Raw genomic sequence first — 26502 nt, 5'->3', positions numbered from 1 at the left:
AAGAGAGGAAAGGATGTACTGCGTGGTTGGTTGGCCAGAAAGGATGCAAATATTTCAATACCGAGCGCCATTGATTTGTTCTACTGTTTCGGCTGTTTTCTATTCCTGTCGCTGAAAGGAGCTGCTGACATTGTCAAGCGGCGAATTCGCCGAGTGCTTAATTATTTTTTGCGGTCTCGTCCTTTTTCGTTTGAAAGCGCTCTGCCAAATTGCTCAAGTCGCCCACACGAGTGCGAGACATCTAAACCAAACCGAACGGCGCTGGGTTGAACTGCTAATGAAACCCACGCGAAATTGGATTTTCATGTACATGGCAGACAGACGACTGACAGTCAGTCGGTTAGTCAGTCAGCCATCCTGGCGACCATATCCTCCTTCTACTCCTTCCTATTTCCTACACCCTTCCCCACCCACCCCCACCCATCCCCTCAAGAATCACTCTTTTTCTTCAACATGTCTAATGGCCGGGGCGTGGCTACACGTGCTTGACTAATTATTCGTAATTGAGCGCATATTTGTAATGCGAGCATATTAATTGGCCCACAAAGAGTATGAATAACTGCCGAAGTGCACTTGAAAGTATCTCCAAGAATTGCAAGCGCCATAACCCCCAGCCAGATACATATATATGTGAATATGTCTGATTGGGGTGAATGTACCGACACCCACAAATTAAAAGCAGGCAGCACGTAATGCGGTTGCTAACAAGACAGGAGTTTGGGATAAAGCCAGAACTATTATTCCACTCGGGATATATATGTATATATATATATATATAAGAAGGGGTCTAATTCCATATTGATGAGACCGAGAAGGGATTGTCATGGGTGAGAGGGTTGGACCAGCTCTCGCCCAAATTGTAACTTGTTCATTAAGGACTAATGGAGTGGGTGCTGCTCGAGCTGCAGCAAGTATAAAATCTTCGGGATTAGATGCAATCAACAATAACATCTGCTGGAGGCAACTGGACGGGCAAGTGAACTTTTCGAGCGCTGTGTCTGTCAATTCTAATTGTCATTACGTATACGTAAAGGCGAACTGAGAAGACAAACGAGTTAGCCACTGATACTGGGGCAAATGGGAATTGAGTGGAAAGCGGGCAAATGAGAACGAGTCCAAAGTTTTTGCGACCGAAAGAAAAATGAAAGAGCTAACAACTTGGCTGTCGATGAAGACAAATGCAAGACAAAGCGCAGATGGTAGGGCCAACCATCCAACAATATATACGGGAAAACAAAAAACAAACCAAAAACGGAAAAAAAAGAAATAGAAAAGCAAAAGTAGAATTGGTAACTTGCAGCGGCGAAAACTGTGCAGTTTTCGGGGGTAAACTTCAAAAAGCGCAAGCCCACATCAAAAAAGGTTCCCCTGCCTGTCCCCCATGGTTAGCCAAAGCCAAACAAAACACTAATGAAGGTAGTCAGCAGCGTTGTCAGCGGCGGGCTGCGCTTGATAGCCACCAATGCACTTCGAGAAAATACTTCACACTTTCAAAAAAGGTTTAAAATAATCAAAAGATTGAAAAGTATCAACCGAGATACGGATCTATAAGAATATTAAATGCTTTTTAACAGTATGCTTTTTCTTCGCGTGTAACATGGACCGCCCTGCAAAAAGGACCTTTTCCCGTTACGGACGTTCGCATTTCAAGGAAGGACGCGCAGGAGAGCGACGAGCAGCTTGAGCTCGTCGACGACATACGGCATCGATAAATTACAAAGTTAAACTAAAATTAAATTCTACGCCAAACAATGCATCTTGTCGGGTTGGTCCGCTGATGGTGATGGTGATGGCGATGGCTATGCTGTGGATGCCTCCATTGCTGATGCTGATGCCGATGCTTCTCCGCCAGCTTACAGCTGCACAAGGAGCAGGAGCAGTAGTGGTCCGGCGCTTTCGGCAGGATTTAAGCTGCCTGTCAGCCAAGGCTCCTGTCCGGGCTTATATATAGCATTTCCATGTTGGCGACTAATGCAACTCGGACGAAGACGACGCTCGACGGCGCCCAGTGTCTTTGCCCGATGCCATTCATTATGCCGGACATTTTTGCCGCTGCTTAGTCGCCAGTGGAAACCAATCATTGTGATACTTTCATTAAATTGCAACGGAGCGGCGTCCTTGGAGTTCCACGGATCCTTGGATCCTTGGATTCTTGGAGCCCTGGCTTCCCGGATCCCGGCTTATTGATTGGGTATTGAAATTTAATAAACGGCATTTTGCTCCGCTCCATAATTCGCGCACACGCGTCGGAATGCAATTTAATTGGACACTGTTGTTTGGCACAAAGTTCATTGTTATCTTTGTACTGTATTGTATATGTTGCTATTCCACGATTGCCCGGGGAAACCACCGAAAACGCCCCAAAACCCCCCTAGAACTTACTGGTTATGCATGCACTTTGGGTGCCGTAAATTTGATATACTTGCGGCAATGTCGATAATTTAAACTAGATATGGCCAAACACATGCAAACTCGTGACTTTTGTCATGGGGGCGTCGAACATCCTTTCCCAGGATGACCCGGGGGCCCCTTGAAGCTTCACAGCTTTGTTTTCGGTTAAGCAAATGTTGCGATAGCGGTATCTAATAGCCGCGGGCAGCACCCAACTTGCTTTGACTATGTTCGTTTTAATTGTATTTGGATATCAGGCTTAATTAAATGCATTCAAGCGCGGTTTGGCGGCAATCCACATGCGGTATATGTATATTACTTTGACAGCTGCAATGCATTTAGGTATTTGCCATTGATGGAATAATGTGTCGATTTCTGAACACAAAAAGTGTTAAATTGGAGCTGGGAAAAAGGTATATCAATCGAAATCTGTTTGCCATTTGAAACCGATCAAGCTGTGCTTAAATCAACTTTTATTTCTGTGCACCGACCCGCAGAGTGCCTTTAAATAATTATGTTTGAACACAACTATAATTGTGTTTTAATTCAGATTTAGTAAAGAAACAAGATAGTAGAATTCCCAGAATTAGGCATGTTCCCAACGTACTTACACAATTTTCAAATTCTTGGGAGTGGGATTATACCTAGGCCATTATTACCTGTCTAGTGACCTAAGCAGTGTCGTCATCCGACATCATTTAACATTTTCGAGGAGGTGGAAGCCGAAGGCTCGCAGGATGGAGACTCTCTCAACAAGCCAAGGCGTGCCCGTATCCTTCACGCTGCGGTGCCTTGCATTAGCGCCTTTCCACCGCCACTCCGCCAAATTCGCCAGCAGCGGCAGCTGCAAATTGCACTTGTATAATGCCGAGTCCTGGCAAAACACATATATATATATAGAAAAAAATGGACAAAAATAATAAAAACCCGCGCAAATTTATGTGCTGCAAGTGACACTACAAGGCCGCTGTGGCAGTTGCAGTCGCAGATTCTCAGATCCTAGCTGTGCGCCACTCGAAGGCGAGAGCTCCGCGCTTGACACTCGCCGTCTAACCTTTTGCCAGCCAGCCAGAGCGTTTTGCGGAGTCCTTAGTCCTTGATGTCCTTGCTGTGCTCCGCGTTTATGCTTCTGCTGTGCTGGTGTGTGCTGTGCGCTGTATGCTGTGTTTTTTTTCGAACCTCTCGACTGTGTGGCCCACAATTTGTGTTGACATCATCAGATTAAAAATTTTGGGCACAAGACACAGGCTGCGAAATGATTTCTTAGCTGTCGCAACACAGAGGGAAAACACTGCGATATTAGTTGGTAATTCGTCATCTCAACTTGTTCTGGTACATATATTTCTTTGGCTAACAGAGTTATTAAAGTTAGTAGTTTTTGTGCTCTGCATATTTACCTTCAATTTTGTTACGACACAAGCCAACAATCAAGATTTTTCTTTGCGTGTTGTTTCCGATTCTGGTTACTGGCGGTTACCCCATAGACCCTGGGTTGCTTTTGGCCTGGCATTTAACTCGTTTCACTTCATAAATTCGCTCTTACGTAATAAGTTCATCCTAGCCGGCATCCTGTGCGCTTCTATTTTTCAGTTTTTTCCCCTATGCGATTTTTTCTTCGCCATGTGTGTGTGTGCGAGTTGCTTCCGCTGCCGTGAATGCCGCGCACTTTGCATTTTGCGGCTGGTTGACTGACTTGAACTCATTGGGTTGAGGGTGTGGAGAATGGAACAGGGGCTGGGGCTGGCAGGGGTTAAGGGGTAAAAGATGGAGGCTGCGACAGCGGGTTTCAGCATGGGTTGGCATCCATTCTTTATTTGAGTTATCATGACACATTTCGCTGGATTCAGTCATTTCTTTTACTTTCCCAGTGCCAGCGTCTTTGGCGCATGGCTGTCACAGCGACATGGCGCCCCAGCCGTTGTCTTTGTGTGCGTGCTGGTGGGGTGGGCTGTACACGTACATATCATATACACATACACATATCTATATGTCTGCCTACCTTAACAACTAACCAACGAAACCAGCCTCAACCGAACCCATCTCTCCGGCTCCTCTCACTGTTTTTGCGCTGCTTGGTTGCCCTGCCATTTTAAAGCAATTTTCAAACAAATTTACTGTCATTAACTTAGACAGTTGATGAAATTTATGTCAGACATATCAACATCATGGTGACTCCAGACCATCCGCCCACCGCCCAACTCTTCCGTGTGTTTGTGTGTGTGTGAATCTAAGCGAGAGAGTCTGGGCTGCACAGCTCAACTTGAGTTTGAGTGAATGACTTCAAAAGCAAAAAGACATTAAAATTTTGTTTACACAAACTCAACGAATCCAATTTAATTCAATTCATCTGTGTGTGTGTGTATGTGAGTGGGTGGGTGGGCACGTTGGTGAGTGTGTGTGCGTGTTTGTGGCATGCAATGTTCAAGACAACAAAAACAACAACAAATCGTTTACCACAGTTCAGTGCCTCTTGCCTTATATCATAAAACGGTATGCCCCCTCTTGGCCCCATTACGTTGTCCCCATCCAGCGTCATCGTCCTTCATCCTTCGTCCTTCCTGTCGCTCCTGCACGAGACAATCGATCAATTTGACTGCAGTAATTTGTGGGCAAAGGCGCAAAGTGTGCGCCAGCTGTCGTGCAATATACGATGTACGAGGAGCGACAGCAACATCCACAGCAACGGCGCGATTTCCTCATAACTACAGCGATAAAGTCGAGTATTGGCATGCTTTCTTCTCCGGAAGGTGCGATGATGTGCTTTTGAAAGCGAACACGGAATACCCTGTTGTAAAAATATTCCTTATTCAAAAATAGCTCATCTAGAAATATCGATATGTAATCGGAAATAAAACCAACGAATCGATCGAACTAGTATCTTATCAATTGTTTTTAGATAACCACTTCAATTTGAATTTCATATTTTCCAAACCAAAACAAGAATAAATCCTTATGTATATAAACAATCTAAAGAACTACATCTCTGTCTACACCGCGCATCTGTCAAATGCTGTTTTGAGTATCTAATTTATCCAGATAAATCGTGTGTAAATTTTAATTTAACGAGCGTGGAATCAACAGTGACTGCGTTGTATGGCTATGGGTCTGTCATAAACATCCCACCGACGACGAGGACCAGGACGATGACGATGGCGATGATGATCTGTAGTGTGTTGTTGATGCTTCGGCTCAGGGCGATGTTGTTTGTCTTATCTGTTTGCCGGGAACTGTGCAAATCAAGTGGCAGTTATTTCTCACGCAACTCGTCCGCAGCGTGTAAATAAAAATGGCCTATAAATGCCTATAGTTGGGCATACGGCACGCGGCAGTTTTTATAACCCCCCCATTTGCTTTTCCCCGCATATATCCTTTTATTCCCACACCGATTCTCATTCCCAGTATTCATCAGCGGCGTTTGTTGTTGGTGGATGAGTGTGTCAGGAGCAGGACCGCCGTTGTTAATCCCGCATTGTATGCTTTATAAATGCGTTAATTTTATGACAAGTTCATTTTATTGGTTTTCGCTGTTTGCTATCGTCGTGTTTTCGCATTGGTTTTCCACATAAAACCGAAAGACAAGTGACAAACAACAAGGCAACTCACTCAATTTGATCGTCTGTTAATTGCTTGTTTAATTGTCCTCTTTTGGTTCCGTTGTGCGAGTGCGGGAGTTCAAGTCCGATGATTGAGCATCCTGCTCACAGGATGTGGAGCTGGCTGTGGAGCTGGGGACAAAGGAAACGCCTTTTAATCCAATTTTACTTAGCTCTCCAGCTGCTGGCCCTCAACCTCTATTCCCTGCTGCCATGGTAGTCAATTTTAATTGATAAGTAGAACTAGCATTTAATTAATAATAGTTTAATAAAGTGCTGTTTTGTTCGGCTCACTGTGCTTTTTAATAAGCAGCTGCAGCTTGCCTGAATTCCAGGGATGGTTAAATATATTATTCAGGCTTACAAGTTAAATAAAATTATCTCAAAGAGTGCAGAGTTTAAGTAATTACTTATCTTGGATCAAATTTTCACTGCCCACGAATTCCGATTTATCTGGTTGCCAAAGTTCTGCTGCATCCCTGGCGCCATAATAAACTTTTAATTAACTGGCAGCCGAAGTGCTAAACACTTTTTTTCTTACCATAGTTTTTCTTACCTTTGCCACGCTTTAATGTAATTATTATTATCTGCTTCTTTTTCATATTAAGTATACGCCACCTTCGCCCCGTTGCGTATCCGCCCCGGGTTTCATTATTTAGACATCGTTCTTAATTGGCTTAAATTCAGTATGCATCAGCGGAAATTCGAACTTGAATTGCTATAATCAACTGACGAGCCAAAGTCAACTCATCAAACTTACAAATGAAGGGGCGGGAAACTCTGGTCATGTGGCTGGAGTTTATGACAATCGATACGGCTTGGCGACCACCTGTTTTCCCTACCCCGATATGCTCTCAATGTCCTGTCGCCCTGTTTCTATATGGACTATCAGTCGTTTCGCTGCACAACTGCGCAGTCAATCATGCATGTGATGTAGCCGCCAGGCAGCAGTTCCCATCCCCATCTCCATCTGCGAAGCTCCCGCTGTTCCAACTGCTGCGATTTTGACTGAGAGATGGTGTCTGGAAATAAGCTCGTTAGTTCCTTGTATTGGCTTTGTTGCTGTCGCAGAAACCGGAGCTTCGAGGAGTCGCAGCAGCTGAAACAGCAAAATATGTGCACTCCACTCCAAGATGTGTGCTATGCTATGCTTTTCCCGTGCTTTTGCTTCTGCTTTAGCTATGCTCTGCTTGAACGCTTGCCTGCAGGCTGGCTGGGCAAACTGCATAAATGTCAGCTTGTTTCCACTTATCGCACACATTCCTTTTTTTTTTAAAGCCACTGCGGCGGGCACTCAAGCGTATTGTCATAAAGGGCGGAGATGACAACTTTAAAAGCGCCATAGAATCGGGCGGGCCGCCTCAGTGTCAACTTAATAAGGTTGAAAATGCCGGCAGTAAGTCAATATTGCTTCGGCTTCGTCTCGCTTGGACGGCTCCCCTGTTAGCGCTTTAAAAGCGACTGACATGACTGACCCATCTTGAATTATTTTCCATTTGACAGCGTTTATTTCACATGCGAGACTGCGGTGTGCAATAAAAAAAAGGAGGAAAATAGACTATCGACTTAGAGATACCTTCTAGCCACTACCTCAAATGTAGTGCTTTCGTTATTTGCCAAAGCATATTTTTTTTATATTAATACTAGGAATCATGGCATAATACTAGGGATTAACTTAACTTTACTATATATACTACACTATAACTATATACCCCTGATTCCAACCTCCTACCGGGTATGAACAACACAACGAGTGAAGAATCCGAGCTGACTCGCACACCTTGAAAACGTGTGACGTTGTGAGAAGGAAGCGTTGAGTTGCTGCCCGTATGTATGATAGATGCTCCTCCATCTGGTCTCTTATTTATTTATTTATCCTGCATATAAGCGAATCCCCAGCTCGTGTATGTGTGTGCGAGTGTGCTTGTCTGCTTTTTTCTGGCGACGCACTGACACTGACTCAACTGTCCGACCAGCCAGGACGATCCTGCAGGACATGCAGCCAGGACTCGGGACGGATGGCTGCTCTCATTGCCCGGCGCTTGTCATCAATCTTCCTTAATAGATGTTCACACAATTGAATTATTACATGTGTCCAAGTGCCAGGCAATCGACTGTGCTCCGTCCGTCCAGGATACTGATGCTTCCAGCCGGAGGAGACGTCCTCGGTTTTTGCCTCCTCCGATATTTTGCATACGTTCACGATTAATGTAGTTAAAATGGCATAGATTATAGGACACGCTTAAAGCGAAACACCTTTAAGAGTGCATATCCAACATTCTGTATGGAAATTTTTCGCGCTGACATTGCATCAAGATTTCGTCGGGCTTTTAATAAAGTAAACGCAAGGCTGCCGCTCCAGTCGAGAGTAAGAACTTTTAAGTGAGCTGCATTAAAAGTTAGCCAACTTGTCAACGGCTTGGCTAGCCCCCTCGCCACGCCTATCCGCCGTCACTGGCTGCTGAAGTGCAAGCTGATTACTTGGCTCAAAGTTCGCGGACTTGGCCCAAAAGCCAAAAAAATGAAAAGAGTACAGCACCGCAAATTTAATAAGCCAAGCCGGGCCGATCCTTGTGTGGCATTTAAAAGATAAACAAATTGTTATTCCCCCCGGCGTTTTCACTTTGTTTGTCAATGTTTTTCGCGGTTGCTATTGTTGCAGCGCTCGTTCGGCGTTCGTTATCTTATTTATTGTTAAAAGATGCCGCGTTATCGCAATTAAGCTCGGAAATACATTTAACATGCGTGAAAAATAAATTTGAATGCAACACCAACGAGGCGAATGCGACGAGCATCGTTGCCAGTTCTTTTTATATTTAATTTTAATTTAAAGCACTCGCTCGGCGATTTAATATCAATAATGCAATAAATTGCAGTGAACCTTGACGTCAGTTTAAGCACACAGGAAAAAAGTTCTTAAATAATGATGTACTCTTAATAACTTAAAGGGGAAATATGAAACTGTGCTTTTTGATTAACATGAATTAATAACTAGTTAAGGCTTTGGAATGTTGAATGGCCCATTGATTGAAGGCCTTTTTTCAAAACGTATAGAATAATTAATAGTAATTGTATAACATATTTATAAATAATAAATAAATATTTCATGTATGTCGTATACTTGTCCAATCAAATACTGTTTTCAATAACATCATCAATTTTTGATAACTAATATAAAACATATATTTTTTTTATGTGCAGCATTTGCAGCTAGCGAAATCCTTAGCAATGCCATACATCAATTCATGGCATACTTGAAATGCAAATGTCTTGGCAGTAAACTCTGATCAATGCCCGCGCGGATATGCGTGCGAACCAATAAATCAAGGTATGAAAATTCTTAAAAGCATTTTCAGGTATTAAGTGGAAAGCATGGCCAAAAGCGCGCAACCCGAGACCTTTTCAACTGCCGAGGCACCTCGGCTTTAAAGTCAAAACCTTGCGACAAATGCGCTTAGTGCTTAGCAGAGCACAAGAAAATGCCGCTGGCTGGAAATGGATAGAGTTTTGGTGGGAAATGGAGAAACGGGGAAATGGAAAAGTGGGCGGCAGATGCAGAAGCGAACGGACGCGCAGCGCCTGAACCCGCGGCTCATTATAAATTTGCCAGTTTTGCACGTTTCCGTTGTGCGCGCCAAAAAATGTCACAAAGTTTTCCCGCCCCCCTTTCTCTGACAACGCCCTCCCCTTTCTCCCTCTAGCGTTCTCTAGTCGCTCTCTCTCTCTCTTTCTCCATTTCTCTGTCTCATTCCTGCGTTTTGTATCACTTTTTATGCTCCTTGGGCTAAATGTCAGCTTTTGTCTTGGCGCACACGCCAAAAAGTATGCTGAAACAATGTCAAGCATAATTTGCATACAATTTTTGCCTTGCCATTTTTTACCCATTTTTTTTCCAGCCATTCCTCGTGTTCTGTTAGTGTTGGTGGTCATTATGTTTGTCGGTCATGTCAGGCACGCACAGACACTCACTCACGCTCACTCACACTCGCACAGTGCTCTTTTGACACTAATTTAATTTACGTCACTCTGCGGACGGCGACGGTCCGCCGCCACTCGCAATCTGCTCTAAATGCCATGAAATTGAGTTCGGGCCAGAATAAAAGTGTGATTCAATTCGCAGTGCGGGCCTAACCAACTAAGCAATTTATGGCTATATTTGCGCAGCTGGAAGTCGAGTACAAAGCGGTCTTCTACTTCTACGAAATGCTGTCTCTAAAGGCCATTCGCCCAAAATATTTTTATTACAGCATATCACACAATTATTTCTCTAATTCTAGTAATATTAACTTAAAAGTGGAAGCAAATACTTCATTTTACAGAATTCTCTATGGCTGTCGCACCACAGTTAAATTTCAATTTAGTGCAGTTAAAAAAATTATAAACGACTTTGATGTTGTTCAAAAATTAATTTAGCAAATTCGTTTATATAGCACTCGTGACAATTTTAATTTGGCAAACTCGAGAGTTCATAAAGTCCTTTCATAAGCTATTAAAACGCACACGAAACACACACACGCACTCACTCGTCGTGGGTCATAAAATGTAGCATACATTCGGGCGCCACTCGCCACATTAATTACCTGTGCCCGAAAAATCTCAAAGTGCATATATGCAACTTTGCAGGCTATTTGTCACACAAAGTACAACATTTAACAGCTGGCCCATAAATTAAATGCTCGCGCCGAACGCTTCAGCGTATTTCAACGGGCAACACTTTTGCAAATTAACAGGAACAACCTACTGCCACCTGCAATCAAACCACGATATTCGCCTAATTGTAATTAATTATGCAGTGCATGCGGAACACCTGACGAGGCCACGCCCCACAGCCCGCTGATACAGGACATAGGTATACCGATGGAAATGCCCCAAGGGACCAATCCCCCCGCTTATTCCGTGCGGTATTCATTTAAGCGACATGTACAACTTGAAACACATAACGATGACGGCCACTTCCGCTCATTAAGCAATTGAAAAATTTACACGCGCCCATAATTTATATTCGTGTTATGCAATTGTTGCCAAAACCACCGCGCCCGCATCGAGGCTGCGGCTTTTGTAAATTTGTGGGCGTGGCCGCAATGCGTAATGGGGGCGGAAAAACCATAGCTATAATATTGTTTGAGGCAAACACGGCATTTGCACCCCGCAGAAAACTTTGATTGATAGCCCGAGAGACAAGGCCCTAACCTCTTGCACAGCTTTTGAGGTGGCCGAATTTCGACCATTCTTCTGATTGCATTTGCATAAGAACTGACCATCACACTCACAGGAGGAAACACGACCTGATCCTGCAAAATATTTCATTTAATTTTCAAGTTTAACCCAAACTCAACTCAACTTGAGAAATCTTTGGCCAAATTGTTGGGCAATGGCCGCCAGCCAAAGAAACCTGGCAGAGGGCGGTGGAAAAAACAAAAGCAAAACTATTCCAAGCCGAAGCAAAAGCACAAAAGAACTGCAGGCGACGCAAGGAAAAGCAAACAAGGCTACAGCTCCTTCAGTCCAAAGGCGATGTAGTGGCCCAGTGGGCTGGAGTGGAAGTGGAAGTGCTCTTCTGTATGGTGCGGGAGCAGGAAGAACTGTTTGCATTATTGATGGCCTGGATTATCTCTGAGCAGAGTGGTCCTACGGACGAGTATTGACGAGAGTACGTTGACAACTATATGGGATGTGCAAGGTACACTGCAAAGAAATCAGTAGCAATTTCATTTTAAATATAATCAGCTACAGGTTTTAAGGAATGATCTGTATCATTAAAATATTTAATTTATCTTCCATTTTTTATGATATTGATCGACGACATTGATAACTTTCAAACATTGTGTCCTTTTTTTCACACAGTGCACAGACTTTTGTGTGCGCCAAACTGACCGCGTGTGAGTGAGCAGTGCAGCTGCTTCAAGGATATTTGCAATTTAATTAATTTAGAAGTGTTTGTTCTATCAAGTGTTGATTGTGTCACTTGTTTGTGGCAGTTACGAGCGTGCCATTTGAAAAGGGATTGGTCGGATAGCAAGACAATGCACCAAATCCAGATCGATAAGCCGCACGAATGCCCAGAGACAGAGATGCTGCTGCTGCAGGTCCAGGTCCAGGTCCTGGCCAGTTCCTGGCGAGTCCTATTTCCCGGATGACATTGCCAGGGAATGCTTTTTATCTTAATCTCCAGCAAATAGACATTAAATGCTATTTCTTTAGATTTATTCAGAGGCCGACAACAAGAGCTGTGGGATCTGCAGGAGCAGCGGGTAGGAGCAATAAAGACAATAAGTAGAGGCATTGCACCAGATTGGCACGAGCGGGCAGCCAAGTGGCAATTTGTGGCTTTCCACGGCAAACCGACATCATCAGCGATGGATATAGAACAAAAGCCAGACACATAGACAGTATCCTGCGGAATCCTTCGCACTTGTCCCCCGGGGGCAGCAGAAACAGCATTGCATGTTTCAAGCAAATTTATTACAAGCAACAGTCGAAGCTAAAGCAAAGGCAAAAGCTTCTGGAATCGCCGGCGAGTCCTGTGCTCTTCTGTCCTCCGATTCAGTGGCAGTTGTCTGGGCCATCAGCACTTGGCCCAGCTACGTGTCGTCCTCTATTGAGTGTGAATCCTTGGGGGGACGTCGGCTGGGGACCCAACTGCGGTCGTCCTGCTTCCTTCCGTCCATCCCATGCTCCCTGTCTCCAGTCCGCTGTCGCATGTGGGTGTCTGATGACCTTAGGCCAACTACTATCGACAAGCGTCTTGGACTGTGTTGACTGTGTCTTCCCTGACTCTTTTGCCACTTATAAATTCTGGCAGATACATGGCCCAAACACTTGTTACATCAATTAGAAGGCCACAGAGTGGCAAAATGTGTGGGCCATGGCCGGAATGTGAAAAGAGATTGTCACGGCTGTTGGCCATTAAGGTGTCCGACGAACTTGCAATGCCAACAGAGCGCACCAAATGTGTGCGGGGTTTAATGATGGCTTGTTGGGGTCAGAGGGCAAATGGCAAAGGTTTCTTTCGGAATCGGTGAGTGGGCTCCAATACTTTCCCCAATTTGTGTACTAGTAAACCACTTTTGTGTGTTTAGAAATAAAGTTTGGATTACTTTAAAAGTACGAAACAGATACATTACGGTGTAATCGGGCTTAAAGTTTTTGCCGCTCTAAAGGATTTCACCCGACTTTATGTATCATGCCCATATAATGTTATGCTCTATTAATCTGTTTTAAAAGTGTTGTTTATTTTTCAGTTAAATGCTTTGACCCATTTAGAGTATTAAGTCGGAATATGAATTTAAATAGTATTCAAACGTTCTTGGTTTAGCATTGCTATTGAAAAGAACTCCATGGCCTATAAAATATTTCACAGCTTTGAGAATAATCTTCAAATGCCAAGCAATGGAAGTAATTGAGTTAATTAACTTGAAAGTTCTGGTCTAAATGCGCCGTCCTCCCATTCCGGCAGTGAGATGCGCTTTAAACTGTGCATTTAACTGCGCTAAAATAACACCGCCACTCACACAAACTCCCTCGTAACCAAATGCATGAGCTGGCCCACATATACAGACAGACACCGAGCCACGCTTTTGGCCAAGGCTTAATTGAATCATACTCGAGTTCAAGCACAAAACCAAAATGCCATTTGTGTCTGCATTTGGAAACCGGCGGATGGAAAGGGCGATTGCTGGGCTGGGGGCCGGAAAATCTGTTCATAATTGAAATTATTTTGGAAAATTATTCGGCATTTGAAGTGTGTGTAATCAAGGGCTTTTTCGGCTGCCCAATTTAAATGAGGCTGCAGTTTAGCATTTATAAATAATGGGAGTGCATGCTGGAAATACAACAATATTCATTTAATATACGTAAGTAGATGAGCAAATTGCTTGTGAATGTATCAGCGAGGTGAGCGCTTTTATACATTTAAATTATAATAATATTTTATTTGGTCTGACAAATTGGTAAATTAACATGAAAAACATAATTGCATGGAAGTGTGTAGGCGTAAAAAACGGAGAATATAAACATCGAAATCAATTAAAAGGCTGGCAAATAAATAATAGGAATTAAGCTGAGCGCATGGGCATTATTTAAGTAGAAAGGCAAAAAAGCTGAAAAAACGGCACAGCTAATATGCTTAAATTATGAAATTAGCAAACGTTTTTAATTAAAATATTGCTGCCATTGCTGGCATGTCAATAAATATATTTATGCACTCGCTTGTGCGCTGCATATTGATTTGTGGCATGCCTCGGCCAGTGGCCGAAATCAGAGCAATGCAACGGCAAATTAACTAATTTCCAATTTATATGTACCCAACATTTTACGGCAATTGCCATAATTATGCCGAGAAATTAGCAAACGGCAAAAACAACAAACCAAACAAATTCTCGCCCACACACACACAAACGCCAAAAGCTGCAGGCTGATTTAAAAGCCGAGTCCGAAAACAATTTGGCCAGAGCGCTTTAAGCCAAATGCTTCACCACTCGAAAGCCCCTTGGCAAAGCCATTAAAATTTGACTAATTAAATAAGCAGCAAACTTTAAGTCCGCCACGGCAATCAATCAAGGCCTTTGTCTTTCGAGCAGCTCATTTGCCGCTCTAATCGGCTTCAGCAGCTCGAAAAGGATTTGCTTTTCCACCGAGACCTCTATTATTTAGCCAGCAGTATTTGTGCTCATTAGGCATTAGGCAACTTTAATATTACTTTATCGTGCGAGCAGCGGCAAAGCATTTCAATTAAAGCACCAGTCGCCTAATTTGTTTATTGTTTCGCCCAAGTAAGCCCCATTTGGCAGCGCATCTTGGCTCGTGATTTTCATTTATTCTCGTGGGTTCACAGGTCAGCAGCGCTAATCCCTTCAATTAGCGATCGAACGTCACTCGAATCAACGCGACCGGCAACAAATTCAATTTCGCTGTCATTGCGTCTCGTTTGAAGTTAAATCAAACTGAAAATGAACGCATTGAACCATTCCCATTTCGAAGTCCCGCTCCTTGTTTGCCATACCAGGACATCGACAGGACATTCGGGGCGGGTTTATTGTGCTGGCCGATTGTGCGGTGCTGCAACTTGCTGGAAATGAATATTTAAACCCAATGTATGCAAATGCGATTCGCTGCTTTACCGGCTTTAAACAAAAGCAAAATATCTGAAGCCAGCGAAACTCGAGATGCACACAAAAAAAGTATATAATCCAAATGGATATTTGGAAATGGAAATGGACAATTTTTTTTTTTTTTTTGAACTCACAAATTAACTTATGCCAAGCCACACTGGCATATTATACCAAGATAAATGTTAAGCGTCATTTTTAAAAAGAGTTCATTGTGTTCTTTCGTCGATATCTAACCCACATAGAATGAAACTAAAATACATTTTAAAAAATGATTTAAAAGCCGTCATCGACAATCCATCACCAATTTAGTACGATTTCATTTTGGCCGGTGCACACAAATACCAAAGAAAAAGAGCGGATTGCATGTCGCGTGGCAAAAGTTTTAAAGCAACAAATAAACAAATTACGAGGAGCAACACAAGTGTAATAAATAAGCGAAACTGACAAAAACTGCACAAATGGCTGTCATTAGAGGTAAGATGGCGGGCGGAAGTGGCATAGGGTGTGTGGGGCGGGCGCGGCGAACGCCCTAATAGCAACCAGGTGCGCCATAATTGCCCACCGTTTTGCCAGAAAGTGCTTATATGCTCGGCACAAAAACACACAGACACACACACACACATATGCAGGGGAGCGGAGCAGCGAAATATCAGTGAAAGCGAGCTTAGCGGCTTAAAGTAATTTATGATCCTTAAAGCAAGGAAACGGCTAAATGCCGGCATATGGCAGGTCAGCAATCGAAGGACGAAGGAGGCGTATGTGCGCCTGGCACGCACGGAAGTCAAGTATGTAATGTTAATGTCTGGTCAGCTGGAAAAACAAAGTAAATTAATTGTAGGTTCAAAGAGCAGAGGCCAAACAGGAGCTAAGCCCACTGTCCGCAGCTCCTCGTGATGCCCGCTGTCCTGTTGTCCCGATGTCCTGATGTCCTATGTGCGCCGTCATTGCTGATTATCGAGTGCGGCGCGGTCGCTGAAGACTTCCTGCTCGACTCCCTCGACGGTATTGGTTTTTCAGCAAAGTGCAGCCAAGCGAAACCAATTTCCTACACACACACACACACACAGGACATCTCCGTGCGAGAGTGTGTGCGAGAGTTTGTTTATGGGTGTGCGTCTGAGCGGTCTTCCTGTTGCAGGAGACCGAGGCAGGACGAAGGACGAAGGGGTGAGCGCTTGACAAAGCGCGTGTTGATGCGCGTGTCAAACTTGCACTGCCTGACGGAAGTGTTGCCAACTAACGGCTGGCTAACGAGGTTGGAGAAGGCGGCCACCGGCCATAACAAGCAAGGACTTTCAGTCACCCATTAACCTGGTCAAAAAATTGATGCATTTTTTTAAGAAGGCAAAATCAAAGATACAAACTTGATGACAAAAGAACAATTTTTGATTAAACCCAAAAAGCGGAGATAAATCTTTAAAGAATCTTTATTAATTTTTAGATAAGTCGTTTAGTTTGCTATAAATATTTTTAAATTAATTTTTTATATACTTCGGTTAGTTCATAAACTTTTTTAAATTTCGAAAAACAGGGTATAACCAGGTCTTAAACGACTGACACGTAATATATCAATGGGCCTCGCCTGGCTGCCCGTGACCGCTTGAAATATGCCCTGGTCCCAGGACCGTTTGTTGTTTACTTATGCAAAGTACAAACAGCAGAAAACTTAGCGAAAACTTAGGCACACATTAGGCAGAAACGCTTATTTGCTTAGGCAGCTGGTCTGCTTGTACTACTTCGTACAATATGATCTTTCTGCAGCCCATTTACCTACGATAATACCACATTCCTGCCGAGCATTTAAGTTTTCAGCTGCTAGAGTCCTTTTTCCGATTCCTATGCCACTTAAAGTTGGATTCAATTTTTTTACTGTTTGCCAATGCCCTGCGGTTAGGTCAGGCCCCACCGTATGTGGGTTCACCGATTGGGGCGGAGGTGATTCCCCCAAAAAAAAGAGAGGAAAATAAAATCATTTGTTGACAATTTGTTTAGCTGCTGTTGCCACTACAAATTCTATGCTTTTTTCCTCCACCCCCTGACTTGCACTCTGGCTGCCTTGCAAGTTGTTTGGCCAAATTATTTGGTATGCAAAACACTTTCGGCAAATATTGATTTTGGAAATTTGTTTTAAAAACAAAACGACAAGGCAAAGGAACAGGAATGGGAATGGGAATAGGAATTGGAATGCAAGAGAAGGGGCACGACCAACGCGACATTGTAGCAGCTTTCACGTCGTAGTCGTCGCATTAGACGACACTAAAAGTCGTGGCATAGTTTTGGGGTTTCTTGGGCGGAGTGGAGTAGCAAAAGTCGCACACTGACGTCATAAAAAGGTTTCCACGGCCACGGAAAACTCCTGCCGCTCGCTTTCCAGCTGCATTTGTATGCATGAACATCGACTGCAATGTCTTCGCCGGCACGTGATGTGTGCCACATGCCGCTGGCTTCGCAGCATCCTGCTCCTTTTCGTCCTTTCCCTTCCTTTTGTGACCGAAAGTGGGAGTGGCTTTAAATTAGCTTTAAAAATGCCCATGCTGCCGCCTCGTATTTTGTGCGGGCTCTGTTCTGGCTCGCTTTTCAATGGCTGCAGCCCGCGTTTTGGGCCACATTTAATTAGCTCCCGGCTAGTTGCACACACACACACATTCATAGCTCTGTGCTGAGAGTCGCCGCAAGTGCAACAACCCGAAAATTTGCATAAATAAAAGCAGTAGAACCACACACTGCCAGAAATCATCCGCAACTAATTGCAACTTCATTTCAAAGTTACTTGAAAAACAGTAACAATCTGCGACGAGGTATTTGTATTATTACAATTCAACACCTGTAGTTGAAAAATATTCATGTTTTTGTTGTTAAATCTATTGAATTATTTTAGACCCTTTGAAAAAATAAAATCGTTTTAAATGTTTTCCTGTTAAAATAAAAATGTTTATCCTTGCGAATGTTGTTCTAGTGGGAATGTACTTTATTTCTAGGTTTACAGCTTGCTCACAAAAACATTCAAATTAATTTAAGTATGTTCTTACATAAAAAATGGCTTATAATAACATATATGTGAAAAATATGCACGTTGGTTATAGAAAAGAAAATTAATTTTAAGCAAATGCAACATAGTGTTATTTTAAATTCCTACCCCCCTTTTGGATTTGCGTGCTATTTGGTTTTTCCAACACTTTTAATGCACTTTCGTGCTTGTGAAGTTTTTCTATGACGAAATATGTGAAGCATATCTGTTTTTTTTTTTTTGAGTGCAGCAAACTGCAGCAGTCGGGTGACTATATGAATGTCCTGAATGCCGCGAATGTCTGTTTGAACGGAACCTGGCAGTCAAAGCAGTCGGCAGTCTGCGTGCGCAAAGAAGCATTTCGTCCGTGGGCAGGTTCACATTCACCCACAGACATACAGACAGACAGAAGGACCTCGTGTAAATGCAAAGTTTTTCGATTTAAGTTCATAATTAAAATTGAATTCTGGCTGGCTCGCTCTCGCACTGCGTTTTGCACTCACACACACGTTTGCATAGCGCGCGAAAGTTTAATTAAGTTTAAATTTTGCATGCGCTGGTACTAATTTTCCGTGCGAAGGTCACAGCAACTTGCAAATTTCGCTTTCCCCCAAAAATTTTGAAGGCACTCTCTCGAAACACATGTGGCCAACCGAGCATCGTGAGTATTGCCGTCGAAATATATATGTCGAGAGCTATATACTAGATGCTTGGTGCGTGCCAACTGCCATAATTTGGGCAATCCCTGGGTGGCACTAAACCTACCTGACAAGTTGCAGACTTGGCTTCCCGCCCTGACATTTATTGAATAACTTGGGGTGAGCTGGCGAGCGCGTTTTCAATATTTAACTGCCGGCGTTAACGACCTCGAACTGTCAACAATTTTGCAGGCGCATTTCAAAAATTCCTCGAGAGCACTCGGCAGCCAAAAACTTTGCCGAAGTTGCGACTTGTCGAGTGGGTCTTCTACTTCTACTTCTACTTTCTCCTTTTTGGGGCGAAATGTAGCCAAGCCAACTTGACGACAACGCCGCTGACATTGTGCAGGAGTTAAACATGTTGGCGGCCTGTAGATTATGGCAGCTGAAGTCGGCGGTTGGCCAGAGTCGTCTCCATCTTGCCGGTTTTACCAGCCCCAAAGCCCCCCTCCTGCTGCCAATTAGGCAAAGTTTTTGGTCGAGTCCGCAGAAAAAAATTCAGACGGAACGAAAGCGCCTGAAATTTGCATTAGTCGCAGTCGTAGGCCACACAAAGTTGTCAGTAGGCGGAAAAAGTTTGCATTCAACTAATTATGTAGTTCATTATGCGACGAATAGAAAGATAATTCGGGCTGGGTAAATAACCCTTTCTTAAATCTCGAGTGTTTAATGGGCCAGAGGTAATAATATTCCTATTGTGTGTTTAGTTTTTATTTTATTGAAATATATATGCCAATACGTACTGGGAATCCTAGTCCCCAATTCGACGTCTCTTAATGTCAATATTCTTCTAATTCTTATAGTTCCAACAATTTTTATTTCATCAGATCGGAATCTCTACCTTCTACCTGTTGAATATTTACAATTCTTTCACTCTGTGAGTATTCTGTGTTGAATTGTTAGATAATAGACTAAACAAATAACTATAAAATTTATATTGTTTCCAATTTGTTCATAATTGCATTTTTGTTGCCCAAGTGTTGTTTTTTCTAAGAAATATCTCTGGCCATAATAAACCGATTTCGTTAAATAAAAACATGTTGCTCAATTTAATGGTCATATGAAATAAAGCTTGCGTTGATTTAAAGTGCATTTTCGGGTAACCAAAACATGCACAAACGCAAATTGCGCATAAGTTTACCTTTGCATTTTGGCAATTTAATACCATTGTTGCGGCTTCTGATAACTCAAATGCGAAAACCACAAAGCTGTGCAATTTTCTTCTAATTGGCTTTTAATGCGTATCCTTTTCGCATACGAGTATAAGTAGTGTGCCGAGATTTGAATAATAATGATTAATGGCAGCACAAGCCGCAGGGCGCTTTTCAGTGGGGTCTTGTGAACACGCCTCTTCCAGCGAACATTGAAAGTCATTTGAAGTAGCTATATTTGTGTTGGGGGTTTCACCACGAGAACTGCATTCCGGCATTCCGTCATCAATTTGCCCGGCTTTTGTGCATTTTTCAGCAGACACGAGACAAAGGACAAAAGACAACAGCCAAAGGCAGCGCAGTATAAAATGTTATTGTGCATTAAAGTCAAATCAAAGTGTGTCACATTGGCAGTGGAGGAGCTGCAAACTCGGATCTGGGATGCTGTGTTCCAGGGGTTCTCGAGGTTCTCGATGTTCTCGGTGCTCTCTGTTTGTTTAGGCTAAGAGGCAGTCGACAAAACAAAGTGAAATGTTTTATTTATGGGCGTGCGCCGGAGTGCTGTGTGTGTGTGTGCGGTGGGCGTGGCAAGTGTCATATGCGTTGTAGCAACAAGACAAACAGTGAGTAGGCGAGTCGAGTCAGTGAGGCAGCTGCCAGGATTCAGGATTCAGGATCCTCCTTAGTTGCCGTCTCCGTTTCTGTCCGTCTGTCTGTCAGCTGCCTTGCAAATGAACAACTTTAACAAATGCAGGGCGCCTTTGCCTGAGATTGTCACAACTTGAAAGATTTTCGCACAAGTCAAACAGACTGACAAAGTCGACAATGATGGGGGAAGGAAGGAAGGGAACTCCTCCCTCGGCCAGACAAGATCCACAACAAAACCCAGACTGGGTATCAAAAACATGCCCCCCTAAACACTCATACTGCGCCAAGGCGAGTCAACTTTCTAATGTTATTTAAAGCACTTTAAGTGCCATATTTCCTGCTGCTGCTCCAACTACCACTGAGCTCCTCTGCCCCCCGCAGTCCGCTTTATTTATTATGTGGCGCTGCTGTGCTTACTTTTGGCACTCCGGCAGGAAGAATCAAGTAGTTTTTTATGTTTTCCGGCTGAACTGCAATGCCAACAGCCAGAGGCCCAAGCATGCACTGCAATGAAAATCATATTTAATTGGGGTCACTCGGTGTTTGTTTAATACGCGAGAGCCATGGTAACGAACTGTTGAAGACATGGTTGTGCAATGGGTATATTTATTTACTTTTCTCATGAGGAAATTAATTATTTTTATAACCATTTAAATACAAAAATTTAATAATAATAATTTAAAAGAAAATACATACTCTTATACGTGCGCGTTAGCTTTAGTTAATCAACATTATTGAAAAGGGCCAATTCTCGAACTCCAAACTTTGTGAAATATTCAAGAACTTTTCGAGGGAGAAAAATTCTTGAAGAGCTTTGCAGATTTTCCACAGATTTCAGCGCGACACTCCTTAACCTTTTCTATTTGATCCCGTGCACACAGTATTAGTTTGATCTTGATTTTTTTCCTGTGTGAGCCACTGCAGCGGCAACTCGAAACTCCCAGTTGGCAGTCCTGGAGTCCGAGGCTGCTGCTTTTATTCAAAAGTTTAGTCAGCCATTGAGAGCGTCGAGTGCGACGTCGTCAGTCAAGACTCGCGTGGCTCTACTCCGGCGGATATCTCGCCAATGTTTGTTTTATGTTGCAAACTTTGCCAGCAGAAGACCGAAGACCAGCTGCAGCAACTACTTTTCCGCCTTCGTCGGCACCGCAATTTAATAGATTTTCTATGTAAGCCTTTGCGGTCCTCAGATTTGACACCGGCGACCACACAGATACACACTGACGCAACAGTCGCCAAGGGGGTGGAGTTGGCGTCTACCTGCCTACAGATATTTTGCACATCACAAGGACACAACACAACTTGACGTCGTGTGAACCTCAACAACTTAAAATGTAAATAACTTTTCAAGTGGTTTCACAAAGTTTTTGGCCTGAACCGAGCCATGCCCCCATCCCCTATCTCACCAACACCATGACACTGCTGTCTGTGTGTGTATGTGAGAGCGTATCTGTGTGAAGTGCCCTGGCACTCAAGTGTTTCGTTTTAATTTTAGCACGAGCTTCGCAATTTCTCTCCATTTTGACGGCCCCACCGATTCTAGCCCAAAAAACAAATACCGGCCAATGGCTGCAAATTAATTTTGTTTTGATAGACTTTCGAGCATCCGGCCGAAAAACAAAGGCCGAAGTGAAAAGGAAGCGGCCGGCATACATTGCGTATGCGTAATGTGGGAGCAGCATTTTGCCATTTAGACCAAAACTGCAGCAAATCAATTAAAATCCACGCGGCACACAAATACACACTCGCATTCTAAAACGGCAACATAAGAGAAAAAAAGGAAAACTGCGAAAAATGCCAAAGCAAAACCAACAGCAAAAATTTTTGTTTGTTAAAAATGCAATTTATATGCGCAATGCAACGCATCGCGGCAAAAGCAACAAACAATAAACAACAAAACAAGAGCAACAGCAATAGCAAACATTCACAATGGCCAGACAAAACGAAGTTTGATGCATTTTCACGCACAGCTTCACGGCAATCAACGCTTCATTTTAACAAAATGATTTTCGTTCCAAGGGTGGACTGCGGAAAATTCGGCAGCACAATTAAATGGGTTCTGATAACGATATGTATATGGTGTGTGGTTGCCAAAGCGAAGGCAATATATTTTAGGAATATGAAACAGTTGTTCTGGAAGGGGGAAAATTAAGCCGCGTCAGCAGCACATTTTCCAACTAATACAGTGGCACTAAATCACCACAAAGTAGCTCAAAGCTGTATAGAATAATTTAAAACTATTTAAAAACTCATTCATATCCATTGGTATCCACTGAAATAAGACAACTAGTGATCATAAAATCAATAAATATTAAAATACATTTGAATATATATTAAATATTAAAGTCGATCGTTATTAAGCATCATAGGTAAGATTTGGTCTACCCTTCTGAGCTAGAGATATTTCTAATGAATTACTTTCCTGAATCTCAATCATATTAATATTTTTATCAGAATCAGTATTTCTTGGAAGCAATGCAGACTTAACTGCACCATGGCCAAATCGCTTTGAAGATAATTCATGTGAAGCCCGAGAAAGCTGGAGAAATTTGCCAAAACGAAATATAAGCATCGGAAATCCACTTAAATAAATTGATGCTTTGCTACTCAAGGCAAGTTTTGTGCACCCATTTCGCCCCATTCATTACACTTACTCTACTATAGCATACACCACAGCCAGACGCGTCGCAACTTATGGACCCCAACCCAAACACCGCCCCCCCCCCCCCTCGGCTACGCCACTGGCAAGTTGCAGAGTTGGAGAGGCGCCACTTGCGTAAATTGGCAGCATTGTAGTTGAGGGATTAGTGAGGCATTAAACGCCGTTTTTGCACATTACACGCGTGTAAAGCGCAAAGTCCATGCCACCCACGCCGGCTCCTTTGGCAGCCGAAAGGACCTTTTCCCTCATCTCCACATGCTGTGTTCTTCGCTTTAAAGAAATACAAGACGGCGAGTCTTTCGTCGTCCCTCCGGCCAAAGTTGGTTGTCTTGCCGGTTGGCACTTGCCACTTGCTACTTTCCACTTGCCATTCTCCATTTGCCAGTTGCCAGTTGCCGGTTGCCACTTGGCCCGCGTTTAACACTAAAAGGATTAAGCGGCTTAAGTCTGATGCGAGAATCCGCTGCGTGCCACTTGGGCCTTCTGGCTGGAGCAGAACAGAACAGAACGGAGCAGAAGGCATTGCCACTCGTAAATTGCCAAATGTAGCGCAGGGCATTGCACGTAAAGCAAATTTATCCGCGACTCTGCGAATCGTCATCTGCCCGGGTAAAAGAATTCCATGGCAAAAACGGGGCTCAAGCTGACCTTAATCATTTTAATGGCCAGTCAAGCAGCAGACAAACGTGCTGACCTTGCAAACTAGCACTTAAGACCATTCCACCGCCACGGAATATGCGAAAACAAAAGAGATAAAGTTCTGAATTTTCTTAAGGTGAATGCAGGACACTCTTAAATTTCAGGCTATTTAATACTTAAACTAGTTGTTTAATACGCTTTATGATTTAAATATAGAAGGAATAACCTTCTGAATATAATTGTGGTATCCTTCTAAATTTTCCTCTAGCCGCATGCATACGAACTTGAAAAGGTTTCCCACAAAGGTCCACAAAGCTAAAGCCGGCATTTCCTGCAGCTGTTTTCCACACTTAAACTTCCACCGCAATTACTCGCGAAGCTTTTACTTCGCGGCAATGCAAATGCATTAACCAAATCATAATATCCTTTCATTTAATTTCAGCTGCAAAAAAGCGCGCGGTCACAAAGTGAACGCCATGACAATAAGCAAACAAGTCAGGGGGGTTGGAGGTCAAATAATGAAAGAAATAACCGGGGAAAAAAGCGAATGGAAAACGCTAGTTGAGGGTGTGGAAAAATCCCCTTCGGTGGCTGCAGGTCGACCCCAGCTAACTGGCGCCCCTCGAAACATTGAGGATGCGGGGGCATGGGTTTCCCCTTTTCTGGCCACAGCCCTTTGTCAAGTGGCAAGTGGTTTGTAGCTGCAAATGAAAATAAATCTTAAAGTGCGCTGCCAACAGCAAACGCCATCAACTTGGCACTCTGTGCACCATTTAGCGGCTTAGCCGCAAATCAACAAACATATTCGTGAGCTCAAAGCCGCGGGCCAAGCAAAAGCTAAACAATATTTTAGCAAAATTACAGGGATTTAAGGTGCGTGTGTGCGTCTGTTGGTCTGGTCTGGTGACAAATATAATGCGAGCAGAAAATTTAGAGCGCTTTATCATCACAAATGCGCCTCTCGCATGTATCGTCAGCGAATTTTACGTGCTGTTTTCGGATGTGGCTCGGATATGAGGGGGGCCATGTAAACATGTGTAAATTCACAAAATGAACAATCATATGCCAGTGTAATACATCACGCAGCCCCGCGAAATGATTACACGCCATGCCGCTCATTTTTCCCGACTTTGCCAGGTGCCCCCTTTGTCTAAATCCAATCCAAAACCACCCACTTTCAGCCCGTTAGCCACCCACTTTCCACCCACCTGGCTGTCTGAATGTCTGACTGAGTGGCAGTCGAGCTGATTGCCTGTTGTTTTTGTGTACGCTTGCAGTTGCTAGACATTGAGTATTTTAAACATGTCATTAATATGAAATACATCACACCAAATGAGGCCACTAAATAATGCAGTGCCATCAGACAATGGAGCAAACTACTTGTCATGGAACTTTACTGCAAAAGAATGCATATTGTATTGGAATGCCGCATATGATCAATTACTTAATATGCAAGATAACATACGAAGAGGGGGTCATGACTTATTTGAAATTATTAATACAAAATTAAACTTTACATTTGCATCTTTATTGGCTCATGTTGATTGCATAATTTATTTTATATAGTTTATGCGCGCATGCTTTGATTTTAATTAAAATATTATAATCTATATACTGCGGTTTCGCAAAACAATATCCCCCATAATGATTCGACTTTTTTCGCAATGCATTGAGCTTTTTGCGCTCAGCGATGGGCTTACGTATGTTTGCACATAATTCGAGTGGACAAAAATTTAAATTGTACACGGTCTAGAGTTTACATAAAAATTATTTTCAAATGCCAGCCAAACCGCACACAGTCAGACGCATGCATAAATAATTCATAACGATTTTATTTGCATGCGAAATGAGTTAGAAAAAAGCGGCGAAAACCAAACGAAGGCAAACTACACACCGTTAAAAAAAGGTGAAAAAACGCAAAAATCCCAAAACAAACTGAATTAAGTTGCTGCACTTTTTGCTAGCATGCAGCACACTTTTCGGGATTTACAGTGGCCACTGCGGCCACACACGCCGCACATTCGGTTTTATTGTTAGACCATGGCCATGGACTCCGGTCTCCCGGCTGCAGGCTTCCTTCTCCGGAATGCTGATCCTGCTCCTGCGGTTGCAGTGGACCTGCACCTTGGCCACAGCGAGCGCAGGACCGCAGACAAACGCGTAGGTGTCGGTGCTGGTTGGTCCTGCTCCTGCCGGCCATCCTGGCATCCTGCTAGCCCGGCTACTGATGCTAATGACGAGGCGCCCCCCATCCTGATGGTGGTCGCAAACACCCTGGAGGCCATGGCCATCGCAGCCAGGCAAGTCAGGAGTTGGCTCCTGTTGACTCAGCACCTTTTTTCGTCCGCACCAAGCCGACTTAGTTAACCGACTACACGCGGAATAAAGTGATGGCACATAGCTGGGTAATTTCATAACTTCAGTTAGAATTGTTTATAAAAATTTATCTAGATCATATATAGATATAGCAAAACAATTGCCAAAGAAAGTTATATTTCATAACGCCTATATAAACACGAATTATCAAAGCTATTTGACCAACCTTTGATTACCTTTTCGTTCAGTGTACTGCATATCCCCGTTGCCTGGTCCGTGTGTCTTTA

At 43.3% G+C, this 26502-nt stretch overlaps 1 long non-coding RNA gene across 2 annotated transcripts in view; it reads left to right on the top strand.

Moving 5' to 3' along the window:
* Positions 1–26502, top strand: part of LOC116801627 — a 127182-nt gene that overhangs the window by 84012 nt on the left and 16668 nt on the right. For both annotated transcript variants that reach the window (XR_004362132.1, XR_004362131.1), the window contains one exon: positions 9186–9312. This is a non-coding gene — a long non-coding RNA (uncharacterized LOC116801627). The remainder of the gene's footprint in view (positions 1–9185; positions 9313–26502) is intronic.

Source organism: Drosophila sechellia, chromosome 3R, assembly GCF_004382195.2.
Source record: "Drosophila sechellia strain sech25 chromosome 3R, ASM438219v1, whole genome shotgun sequence".
NCBI lineage: Eukaryota > Metazoa > Arthropoda > Insecta > Diptera > Drosophilidae > Drosophila > Drosophila sechellia.
Note: the sequence above shows the minus strand (reverse complement) of the source record. Positions and strands in the feature narration are given on the sequence as shown.